At 40.0% G+C, this 10,567-nt stretch overlaps 1 protein-coding gene across 1 annotated transcript in view; it reads right to left on the bottom strand.

The window, feature by feature from the left end:
* The window catches only part of BFSP1 (beaded filament structural protein 1), an 82,370-nt gene extending 73,796 nt beyond the window's left edge, over positions 1–8,574 (bottom strand). The window contains exon 1 of the mRNA XM_068675444.1: positions 8,360–8,574. The gene's annotated coding sequence lies outside the window, so the exon portion shown is untranslated. The remainder of the gene's footprint in view (positions 1–8,359) is intronic.
* Between the last annotated feature and the right edge of the window lie 1,993 nt (positions 8,575–10,567).

Raw genomic sequence — 10,567 nt, forward strand, 5'->3', positions numbered from 1 at the left:
GTTGGTTTCAGTCAGCCTGCCTAAGAAGGTGTCAGTTGTGCCTTTTTAACAACATAAGCAGCTAAAATAGAAAATAGTCTAACAGCAGTTAGAGTTGTGATGGGAGTTCTTGCTTGCTAATTGTAATTATGTAAGGTTTTTTTTCAGGAGAATCACTGCCTGGACTGTTTTGTACTGACTGTGAGACCCTACCATACAGCCAGCCTATTCTCCTTCTAGAAGGGATTGCACTTGTGAACTGCAGAGTCCTTTTGATTGAAACAGTCCCCATAAACTTGCCCTGAGAGCAACACAGGAAATTCCTATGTCAGCAGTGAGAACAGCAAAATGCACTGAACAGTTGAGGAGAAGGTCTCAGGACAGCGGCTCTGAGCCCCCCAGGGCAAGGGTCCCCACTGCTACCCTTGGAAACAGGCTTTAATTTGTGCTTTCCTGCTGTGGCACATGGGCAGTGGCTTTAAACACTCCCCATGACAATCGCTTAGCCAGCAAAGGAATTTCTCTGCTGTAAACAGGTGCTGTCAGTGCACCAAGTAAACCCATGGCTTCCTAAACTGATTTCCTAACCCTGGAATCTCGTAGTTTCACAAATTAATGATATTCCCTGTAGCAGGAAGGGAGCAGCTCTGTCACAATCGTTTACCAAGTCCCTACTACATTATCATTTCACCCAGTGCCACCTGTAGGTCACCCAGAAGATGCAAGGTCTCCCCAGCACTATGAACAAAATACAAATGACAGGAAAAGTTGCCTAGTGCTGAAACTCCAGAATCAACTCTTCTAAAAGACAAAGCCATCAAAACATTTCCATATGCTTGTAAGCCCCTCAGAGGCCCTCTTTACCAAATTGGAATAGATGCAATAAAGTTTGTTTTATAAATTAAAAAAAAAAAAAAGATACTTTCATTTTAATAACAACTGCTCTCATCAGCTTTGAATTATTTGGTAGCAATAAACTGATCAAGGGCTTTACAAAGGCACAGAAGTCCTGCAGGTTTATGGAAAAGTAATTAAATGTCTTCCTCAATTAACCTCAGACATGAGAGGTAGTGCTTATTTCATGAGAATCAGCTTTACCTGGTGATATAGGGGCAAAGTAATATTTCTTAAGCTCCTAAAAGATCAACTTATTCCAGTATCAGAATCTATACCCTGTCTAGTGATAAGAAAATTAAATGTTATGCTAGAGATATGTGCTTCTCAGTATCTGCAGTCTCTGTCTAGATGAATATTAAACAAAGGCTAACAAGAAATAGAAAGCAATTACAAAGCCTTGGAGACAGATCCCTGCTATACAGCACTGGAATAAATTAGCTGGTTTCAGCTGAAGAATACCACATAGACGTCTGTGATGAAGAAACAAATGTACTGCCTGAATTTCACTTCTGGAGAAGTATTAACAATCCACTTCCATTGCAGCCTAGAAGTAACAGAGCTCTACCTTTGCTTGTACAACTGCATGACCATAAGGCTTTACAGGAGCCCACGCATTCAGCACATTTCAAACAATAGCCAGCAATGCCTTTATAAATTCATAAAGTTTGGATATCTATCACTAGAAGAGTTTTTATTGCTGCAAACTAAATCTGCAAGGTGATTATCTGGTTATTTGCTCTGTGGCCTATACATAACCTTCATGTTTATGCACAAGCCACTGTTCTGACTCCTTCAGGTTCATATGAAAGGAATTAATTATCGATGGAAAATGAGAGCTTTAAAATTGAAGCAGAGGGTCAGATCTTAAACTGGCAGGGAAAAGCTCAGCTCTGTTGATACAGTTTAGCTGTCTCCAGTTAAACAATATGAGGAAGTGCTCTGTAACCATTTCAAGTTCACCAAAAATGTCAAATCTGAAGGGGATGCAGGGGGAGAACAGCCCTCCAGACAGGCAGACAATGCTACGTGTGAACTTTGTGTTCACTGATGTGGTAGGATTATTACGTATGGACTTATTTTGAAATCACAGCTAGTGTTATATGCCATAATCCAGTTACTCTGATGCCAAGTTTTCCCCAACCACTTTCATTTTCCAGTGCTCAGTGTGGCATTAATCACTGAGCCACTACAGAGATCTAGACTAACAGATCTAGTGGCAAATACTATTTCATTTGTAAACAAGCATTAATTTAAAAGTGATACAGATAAAGTAGAAATCAATTCCCTACAGCTTTGCATTAATACACACAGCCAACCCTGTATTTTGAAATGCAGGACATTCCTATTCTGAAGCTCACCTTCTTTCAGACATTTGGGTTTCACACTCCCAACAGACAGCTACAGAAAGTACAAAGATGAGAGGGATTATGAAGCTGGAGTTAGATTCATACATAAGTAATCCAGTGTAGGGAGATTTGTCACATCCCATCTATGCAGTACTGCTTTATGCTGTTAAAGGGGTAAGAGCTAGTATTGAACTGGCCAGTGCTGTCCATAGGCAGCAGGTTGCTCTCTGCTGAGCAAGATTCCCTTACCATATGCCAGCAGCTGTCCTTCACATGAAGAGCATCAAGATGAATACAAACACTCCTTAGCTAATTTAGAAAAACTGAAAATGAAGATGCTGGAAACATGACAGAATAATGCCACTGGCATACCCATCAAGCTGCAATGACCATTACAAACAAGCACTTTATGAAATGACTTTTTAATCAGAAGGATTTTAAGAAAATAGAACATAATGCCTCTTCAGTTGGCTTAAAAATATAAGCATTTGATAGCCTGATTTTGTTACCAGCATTGTTCTGTATCCTACAGCTATGTGATGCTTCACTCATAGTAAGATGGCTGCAGAGGATGAAGCCAGAGCATGAAGTATGGAAGTTTACTGCTGCTAGTGACTGTGACAGAAAAGCAAAAGCAGAGCCAAAGAAAAATCCAAACCAAACCAGAATCCAGCTAGGGCAAAACTATTTCTTCTATGAGATGGGGAACTACTTTGAACCTGCTGTAAATTACACTCCTGTCAATTGACTAAATGTTTACCTGAATTAAGCCCACTTAATGCAGTAACGTTGTATACCTAATATCTGCTGGTGTCAGTAATCATAACTGGCTCAAAAACGCTTCAGTCAAACATTAAACTGGTGCAGCAGAACATTGTTTTTAAATTCAATATTATAACAGAAGATGCTTAAAACAAATGTGGTGGTGAACAAGCGCCCTCTTAAGGGCATTTGGTAAGAATAACATTCCTTAAAAACACAGAAGTTTAACAGAGTATTTACCAGAAATAAAATGTCAGCTTCTGACATTCCCCATTCCCAATATTTTGGAAGTGCTGTAAAAGACGTAGAAATATTACGGTCCTAGTCACTTCTTCATCTAAACAAAAGCATCCATCACTGAGGTTACAGAGTTAGCCAAAAGAAAATTATATAAAAGTGGTCTTTCTAGCCTATGATACTCACTTGTTCACTTTTCCTAACAGGAATTACTACTGAGATTTTTTTTTTTTTTTTTATTAAAGTGTGTGTATATAAGTGGGGGGATAGTAAAAATAGTCTTCTGAAACTCTGTTGTAAGACAAAAAGAAATCTTACTAACTACTGATGTTGCAGATATCAGTAGGTTTTCCTGATCATATCAACACACTGCAGGCTTAGAGGAACAAGAAATTCAACACTATTTTGTGTGCGCAATCAGTAATAGAAAGAAGCGTGACAGACATGAAATTGTCAGAATAACTAAAATACTTCTCACACTTTTAAGTGCAGATGCCTTTTCAGAAGAGACCCAGCAGCAAATGCAGAAGGCTGGTAGGAATGCACGCAATTCCCAGGCCACCAGCCCAGTGGCACACTGCCACACCTACGCACATCACCTTTTATTGTCAGCTGCCTGCGGCTCCTCAGACAACACATACTGGGTAAACGCTTGCCGAGTGTGTTACGTAAACTGCTTTCATTTCTCTGATCAATGATTTTTCTTCAGAACATGCTTGTTTCAGGAGCCCCTGCTGATCAGATGAGTAATCATCAACAATGACACCACAGTGAAAATTAATGTTTTACAGATTTAAACTAGTAGGTTATAGAATGACTGTGGAAATAATAAAAATTACCCTTCCATAGGTATTTACGAGCAAATGTTATTAAAAATCCATTTCTGAACAATTGTCCAGTTCAGCAGAGCCAGTCATCACAAACAAGAAGAGAATTTAAAAAATCTGGTCTTATTACATCTAAAAAGCTTTCAGAGCAAGAAAACTTTACAGCAGCATGACATTCACTGCTTGCCTGTTTGAGTTGTGCAGGAGATGTTCACAATGTAGTATGCAACCAATTAGTCCTGTGATATTGTTTTGCCATTGCTAGTAACAGGCTGGAAGCTTTGTACGAAGTTTGCAGGGCCCCGGGACTGAGATTTCCCAGGCTTGCTCTATCTAAAGGAGTTTTGTAGATGTACCCAGATGTAGCTGCTGGGTAGCGCTAGCAGCAGAGGGGACACTCTGCTAGCTTTGTGCTTTTTCTCTCAGGAGTCCTAGTCACAGCTCCAAAATCACACTGCTGTGGAAGAGCTAGTTTCATTTGCCATTACTCTCCCCAGTCTTTTAAGTTAGAAATATAAGTGTTTCTGGTTTTGTGTGTTTGTCTGTTTGTTTTTAAACAAGTCTGGGTTGTACTAATATAGTTCATGGTACAGCACTTAAAAAAAAAAACAACTTTTTTTTTTTTTTTTTCTTGCAACTACAGCTCTACATCCAATTCTTCCCTGTGAAGAGCTTGAGCTGGAAAGGTCTTCAGGAAGATGAAAAATTGTTCTACCTGTTTCTCTGTAGGAGAGGAATTGGAGAGTTAATAACTTCTAAAGTGTGTTCCTTGTGCTTTCACAATCGTCTCTTAACAACTCTGCATCCATTACTGCGTAGGTATGCCCATCTCAGACAGAAGATGCTACATTCATTGCTTCCTCTTCTGGAATTGTGGGTTAATTCTGATTAGATGTCTATTCAGCAAGGCATTGCTGATAGCCTGTCATCCTTTCAACAATTAAGCACAAGGTAAAACTAAGTTTAGGAAATGCAAGTAAGAAAAGAAAGGCAGATGGAAAAGCAATAGGTGTAAGTGACTAACGGACAATATTGTTCTGAATATATTCTGAGGAAACTTGCTATTCTTGCTGAAAATTGCTCCAAGAGATGACATTCTCTCTCACTCCCCCACACACTCATTTGCATTTTACACACAGGTCTGACCAACAGTAACTGAGGAAGAGATATACTGTTATAGACAGTAAATGTGCAAACCTGACCTTTTCTCTAATTGGATAATGTCTCCTAAGACATTCGGAGTCTGATTTTGTTCTCCATTACACGGATGTAAATCAGGATGAGTTTCTCCTAAGATCAGAAGAGTTATATTCTTAGCCTTTATGCCTTCTGGTGGTCTATTACACAAAAGCATGCGTGTCTTTTAGCCACGGATAGCTGAGATACATGTCTGTTTACAGCATGTTACCACTAGATCCCAGGTGAACCAGTCATTTTGATTGAGGCAGAGGGTCAGATGGCAGTAGCTGCTGAAGGTAAAAATGGATTTGCTCAGTCCTCGTATCATTAGTGATATGCTGCAGCTTGGTTGTAGGTGACATGGCCTACAGAAACATTTCTGTATCAGGAAACCTATTTATGAGCATTCACATTCTTCAGGCATATTTTTAAAGGTTAGGTCCTGAAGGTAACAGAAAATTAAAAGACTTTTTAAGAACTGATGACAATTAGCCCCTAAGTCACCTGCACTGCTTAATGTGAAAGTTTGTCTTTATAATCACTAGCTGTAGACATAAAACTAGCACTATAGTTCCAGCCAGAATTCCCAGTTTTCTTTTGGGAGAAGGCTACCTCCTGGCTATAAAACTGACAGCACACTAATGAGAGGCTTGGGAACAGTGTCTAAGAACGTGAAAAAGCTCTCTTGCCAGAATACGGTAGCTCTTATCTTCATCTCAGCTTTAACCTAGAAAAAAATAGTTTTGAAAAAATGTTCCAATTAATTCAAAAATCCACCAAAACAGTATTTTTGTTCAAATAGATGATGAACTCTGATGCACAGGGAAATACTTCTCCTAGTTAGTCGCAGGAAGTGTTGCAATAGTCATTTTTAATGATTGAAAAATAATGGATTCTGTAAGGCAGACAAACCACTGAAAAAATGGAGCATGACTGAAATTCTAGTCTATAAGCTTTCAGAAGAATAAACATCAAAGCATTTTAGGGCATTAGCAAATGAAGATGGATTTAATCAAAAGAATATTTACATATGAATGATATAGCTTGTTATACATTTAGAGCCCATCAATGGAAAATTAAATTAATTTGCAATGCAAACCAACTGGATCAGCTATTGAATGCCTATGAATGATGAACACCACTAATGACAGAACTATATTTAATTGGTTTAAAAAAGACGTAGTTCGTTTTTGGCAACTGCTTATTACCTAGCATAAAGATTTTCTAATGTCGCTGTACAATTGGTAAGGAGACCATTAAGAAAAAACACAGCAGGTTATGATTTTTATGTTCACTTTTATATAAATGAGGTTTAGCTTGACCAACCAAAAAATTTAGAAGAACTAGTTAAAAAGATGTAAAACCTTAGCAAAACTTGTTCGTGTCTGCTCAAAGAGGGCATCATTATGTGGAGACAGAATTTGCCTGGTGGCTTTTCTATGCAGCTAGCAGAGGGACCAATATTGATTGAATGGGAAGGAGAGAAGAACAGACTCTCACGTCTCCTGCCTTTTCCCATTTGCACGCTTAATGTATTTGAAGGCACTGTGATGAAAGGTTTTCACTGGTATGTGGTGGAGCACAAAGCACAGAGTTTGAAGTTGCAGAAGAAAGCGTGACATCTCAGTGGAGACAGAGAGGTGGGAGACAAAGAAGCTAAAAAAAATGGAAGTAACCCATCAGGTAAACAGCCTACTATGCAAGCACCTGAGTGCAACTACCTCAGAAAGAGAGCACACTAAGAAATAGAAACACCATCCAGATGAATCAGCTCATCTTCTCCCACAGCAATCATCCTTCCATCCTGATCACCCTTCCTCAGAGTGGTCCAGCAGATGCTTGATAAATATTACATATCTGGAATATTTACACCAAATTTTGCATTGAACATTGTTGTTTCCACCTAATCCTTTTCACTGCTAGCTCACCAGACTTCTAGCATATAAAGTCTAAGAGCCACAGACAAACAACAAGTCTCTTTATAGAGGTTTTCCTACAGGTTGAAATGAGGGAAAGAAGTCACACAGTAGCTGTTTATTGAGAGATCAGTGCTAGAACAGCTTGCTGTCTGCAACAGCCAATGTAAAGACTAAAAATTACACAGCTCATGAAACCAAGCGTAGGTAAAGATCTTCAGATGCCTTTGCTTCAAATAATAGCTATTTTTTTCCATGCATTAAATATCAACATGTCCCCATATCTTCTCCAAAATCCAACAGATTCCCGAATCTTTTAGCATGCCCAGAACTACGTTTTCAAACTGTTTCAAGTGATGTGCAATGAAGGCAGCCCAAGATTATCCTTTCATTAAGATTTACACTAAGGCAAATATCATAAAAATAAACATATTATCAAACATCAGGACATACTTTATATTTTCCATACTGTAGAAGCAGATATGGCCCAAGACATAAGATTGCCCCAAGATTAATTGTTGTAGCAAACAATTTATTAGTAGAAAGTTTAGGATTTAATAACCCAGCCCTCTGAGGTTGTTACATCTTTGTTTCAAGGAAATCCACCCTGAGAAATGTTCCACAAATACAAGAAGCAAGTTACAAAGGCACAGCTTAGTATAAAGTGTTAGCAAGATAAGTCAAGTTTTGGTTGGCTTATATTCCATGTTTCTTCATGGGGTATTTTCTTGCTATTTTTACAGGAAGGAAATAGAGTCACTGGTCTGTTCATGGCAATAAAAGCCAAGATTCAAGGCACAACCAAGAAAAAAAATGAGCACTGTGGTCAGTTCAAAAACAGAACTGTGCATAAGCTTCTACTGTACCTGCTCTGAAAGCGTCTCTTAAAGCAACATGAGCTAACGCATCCAACTACAGAAATATCACTCTGAATAAAACAGCAAACACCCTCCCCCTCTAAATAATTACACCTTTCATTCATCAGTGAAACACCGTGGTTAGGATTCACAAGAGCATATCAGGAAGCTGTCTTTTCTGTGTCCTCCTATCTGGAATCTTCTAATATCACCCACTCTCATTCCTTCTCGTTAGAGACCCAATAGTGCTTTACTGCCACCCATTGTTTCAGGGCTCCTCACAGGCATTTCATGACCCTGCCAGAGCGCCACTGGGTTGTTGTTGTTTATTATGGGGGGCAAACAGTTAGCACTAATACCTGTGTGTGTGTGGCTGCACGTCCTGTGACATGAAGCAAAGCATCTCCTCCCTTCAGAGGCTCTTGTTAGAGGAATGCAGGAGCACAAATTCAGTGTGCAGAAGGAAATGGAAATACAGCCCTTGGCAGTAAGTTACACATGAACTCGATACCAGTTCCACTTATCCATGGCAATCAAAAGTTGCAAGGAGGCTGCTGTGGAAGTGTCTTTGTCCGACCCTAGGATATAAAAGAAGAAAGATGAAATTCCATTTTGTTATAAGTTATGCCAAAAAAACAGTACTTAACAGTAAAAATAATGATTTTGTCAAAGCCCTCTCTGAGTAGGCAAAGTTCTGCTCAAAATCTATGATGAAATTCCCTCTGGTTTGAAAAAACAAACTCAGGAACATACGCATTTAAGTACCTTGAGATTGCCAAAACAGGTAAAAGTGCAAGAAGGGTTTAGTAGTTCATATGAATCTCTTGATAGAAACACTGTTGCCATAACAACAGCATATTAGAAAGATGGGGGAAAAAGCCAGAAACACATAACTTTAATAATGAAAGAGATCTAGTCTCCAGTCTTCTCTATTATATGCTGCAGTTCATTTACCACAGCTAAATAAGCACAGACTGCACACTACACATTTCAAACCAGCAAGCATCTATTTTCTTTGCTACTCCTTACCTTTATCATATCTAAACACTTCAGAAAGCATTAGCTATTATAGTACCCTTGTGAGAAAAGTGGCTTTATCACTGCTGGCTGCCATTGGGGTAAGTCAATCAGAGTACCAATTAACCTGCCCAAAGTCCTATTAGGAACCTACCACAGAGGCAGAACTGTGTCCCACACTCCGATGTGACCACATGTGACCTTCCCTCTGGGATATCTTTTCCCAGCACCGCTGAGCAGATAGCTCAGCCCCCTCCCAAGACTCAGAAAAAGGTCACACGTGGATATTTTGATAACAGAGAAAGCATATGGAATAACCAGTGTAGTGAGCATTAAGGATTCCCTCCTGTGTTTGTTCTGATTACAAAACAGACTCCCAGCTTTCACTAATAAAAGCAAAGATTTCCTCATTTGCACAAGCTGTACTTACGTGGAAGCAAATGCCTGGAATGGGATTTCTGTTTAAAGGGACAATGGTCTCTAGAGTAATTTGCAAAGCATAAATTTATCATCTGTGTGACATTGCCTGGAAAAAAAAGTCCCTCAATGCCAAGGATGTAGAACTACTGGTAAACGTCTCCTTTTTCTAGCTTTCCACACACACACCCTCCCTCCTTTCTCATTCCTCCGAGGGCTGAATTACCATACTTCTTTATTTCCCCAGAGTTCCTACATGCTATTATTATTCCTTGGATGCATCTGATTCAGAGTCCTGCAGCTTGCTTCCTGACAGGCTTCAGCATAGCCTTTCATTGCTGACATGGGAAGAATTCTTATAAAGGCTTTTTAATTGATTTTAAGAGTTTTACATGGTGCAGAGAAAACTGCTTTTTAGCCATGACCTATTGTACTTTATCAGCCTTCTCTCCTCATGCGTAGTTAGGATGCTGTAAAGATTTAAGCAAGCTATTCAGTACGCTTCTGTTAAGTATTCCTTGTGGCCATGGGAGCTTCAACTTTGGCATTATCTGTCTTGCGGTCAAGAACCTAGCTGCCAGGTGGTGCTGAAGTCAATTCTGTTGTGTGTTTCTGTTGTTAACACCACGGGATAATATGGTGCTGGCAGGTAGTAAAAGCGGGGTAAATAATGCCTTTTGCCCATAACACACTGCTGTGGTGCTGCTGCACACTGCCATGACAGGGAAGCATTAGTCGGTGAGGAGGCGCATAGTGCCCAGGACCACTTCTCCTTGCGTTCTCTGCTCCCATTCTTCAGAGCAATGGGAGGTCCAGGTTCAAATTCCTGCTGTTCCTGAGGAGCTTTCACCCCATGTCTCCCAGCTTGGAGCACACATACTGCTCCACAGGGCTTTACGGGTGGAGAAGGGGGCTATACGACTTGGGACAGGGGGCCGTGTTGCTTGGGTAGGTTGTGGAAAAAAACAAAATGGAATCAGTACAGCTGTGCCCAAATCACTGCACCCAGGTTAATTTGCAAGAGCAGAGAGCTGGCAGCAGACCCTTCCCCAGATCTCCCTCTCTGTACAACAGGCAAGGGATGCTATGCAAGATGCCACGGCCCTTTGCTGCACTCAGCTCACCCTCCTCAG

Source organism: Anas acuta, chromosome 3 (assembly GCF_963932015.1).
Source record: "Anas acuta chromosome 3, bAnaAcu1.1, whole genome shotgun sequence".
Lineage (NCBI taxonomy): Eukaryota > Metazoa > Chordata > Aves > Anseriformes > Anatidae > Anas > Anas acuta.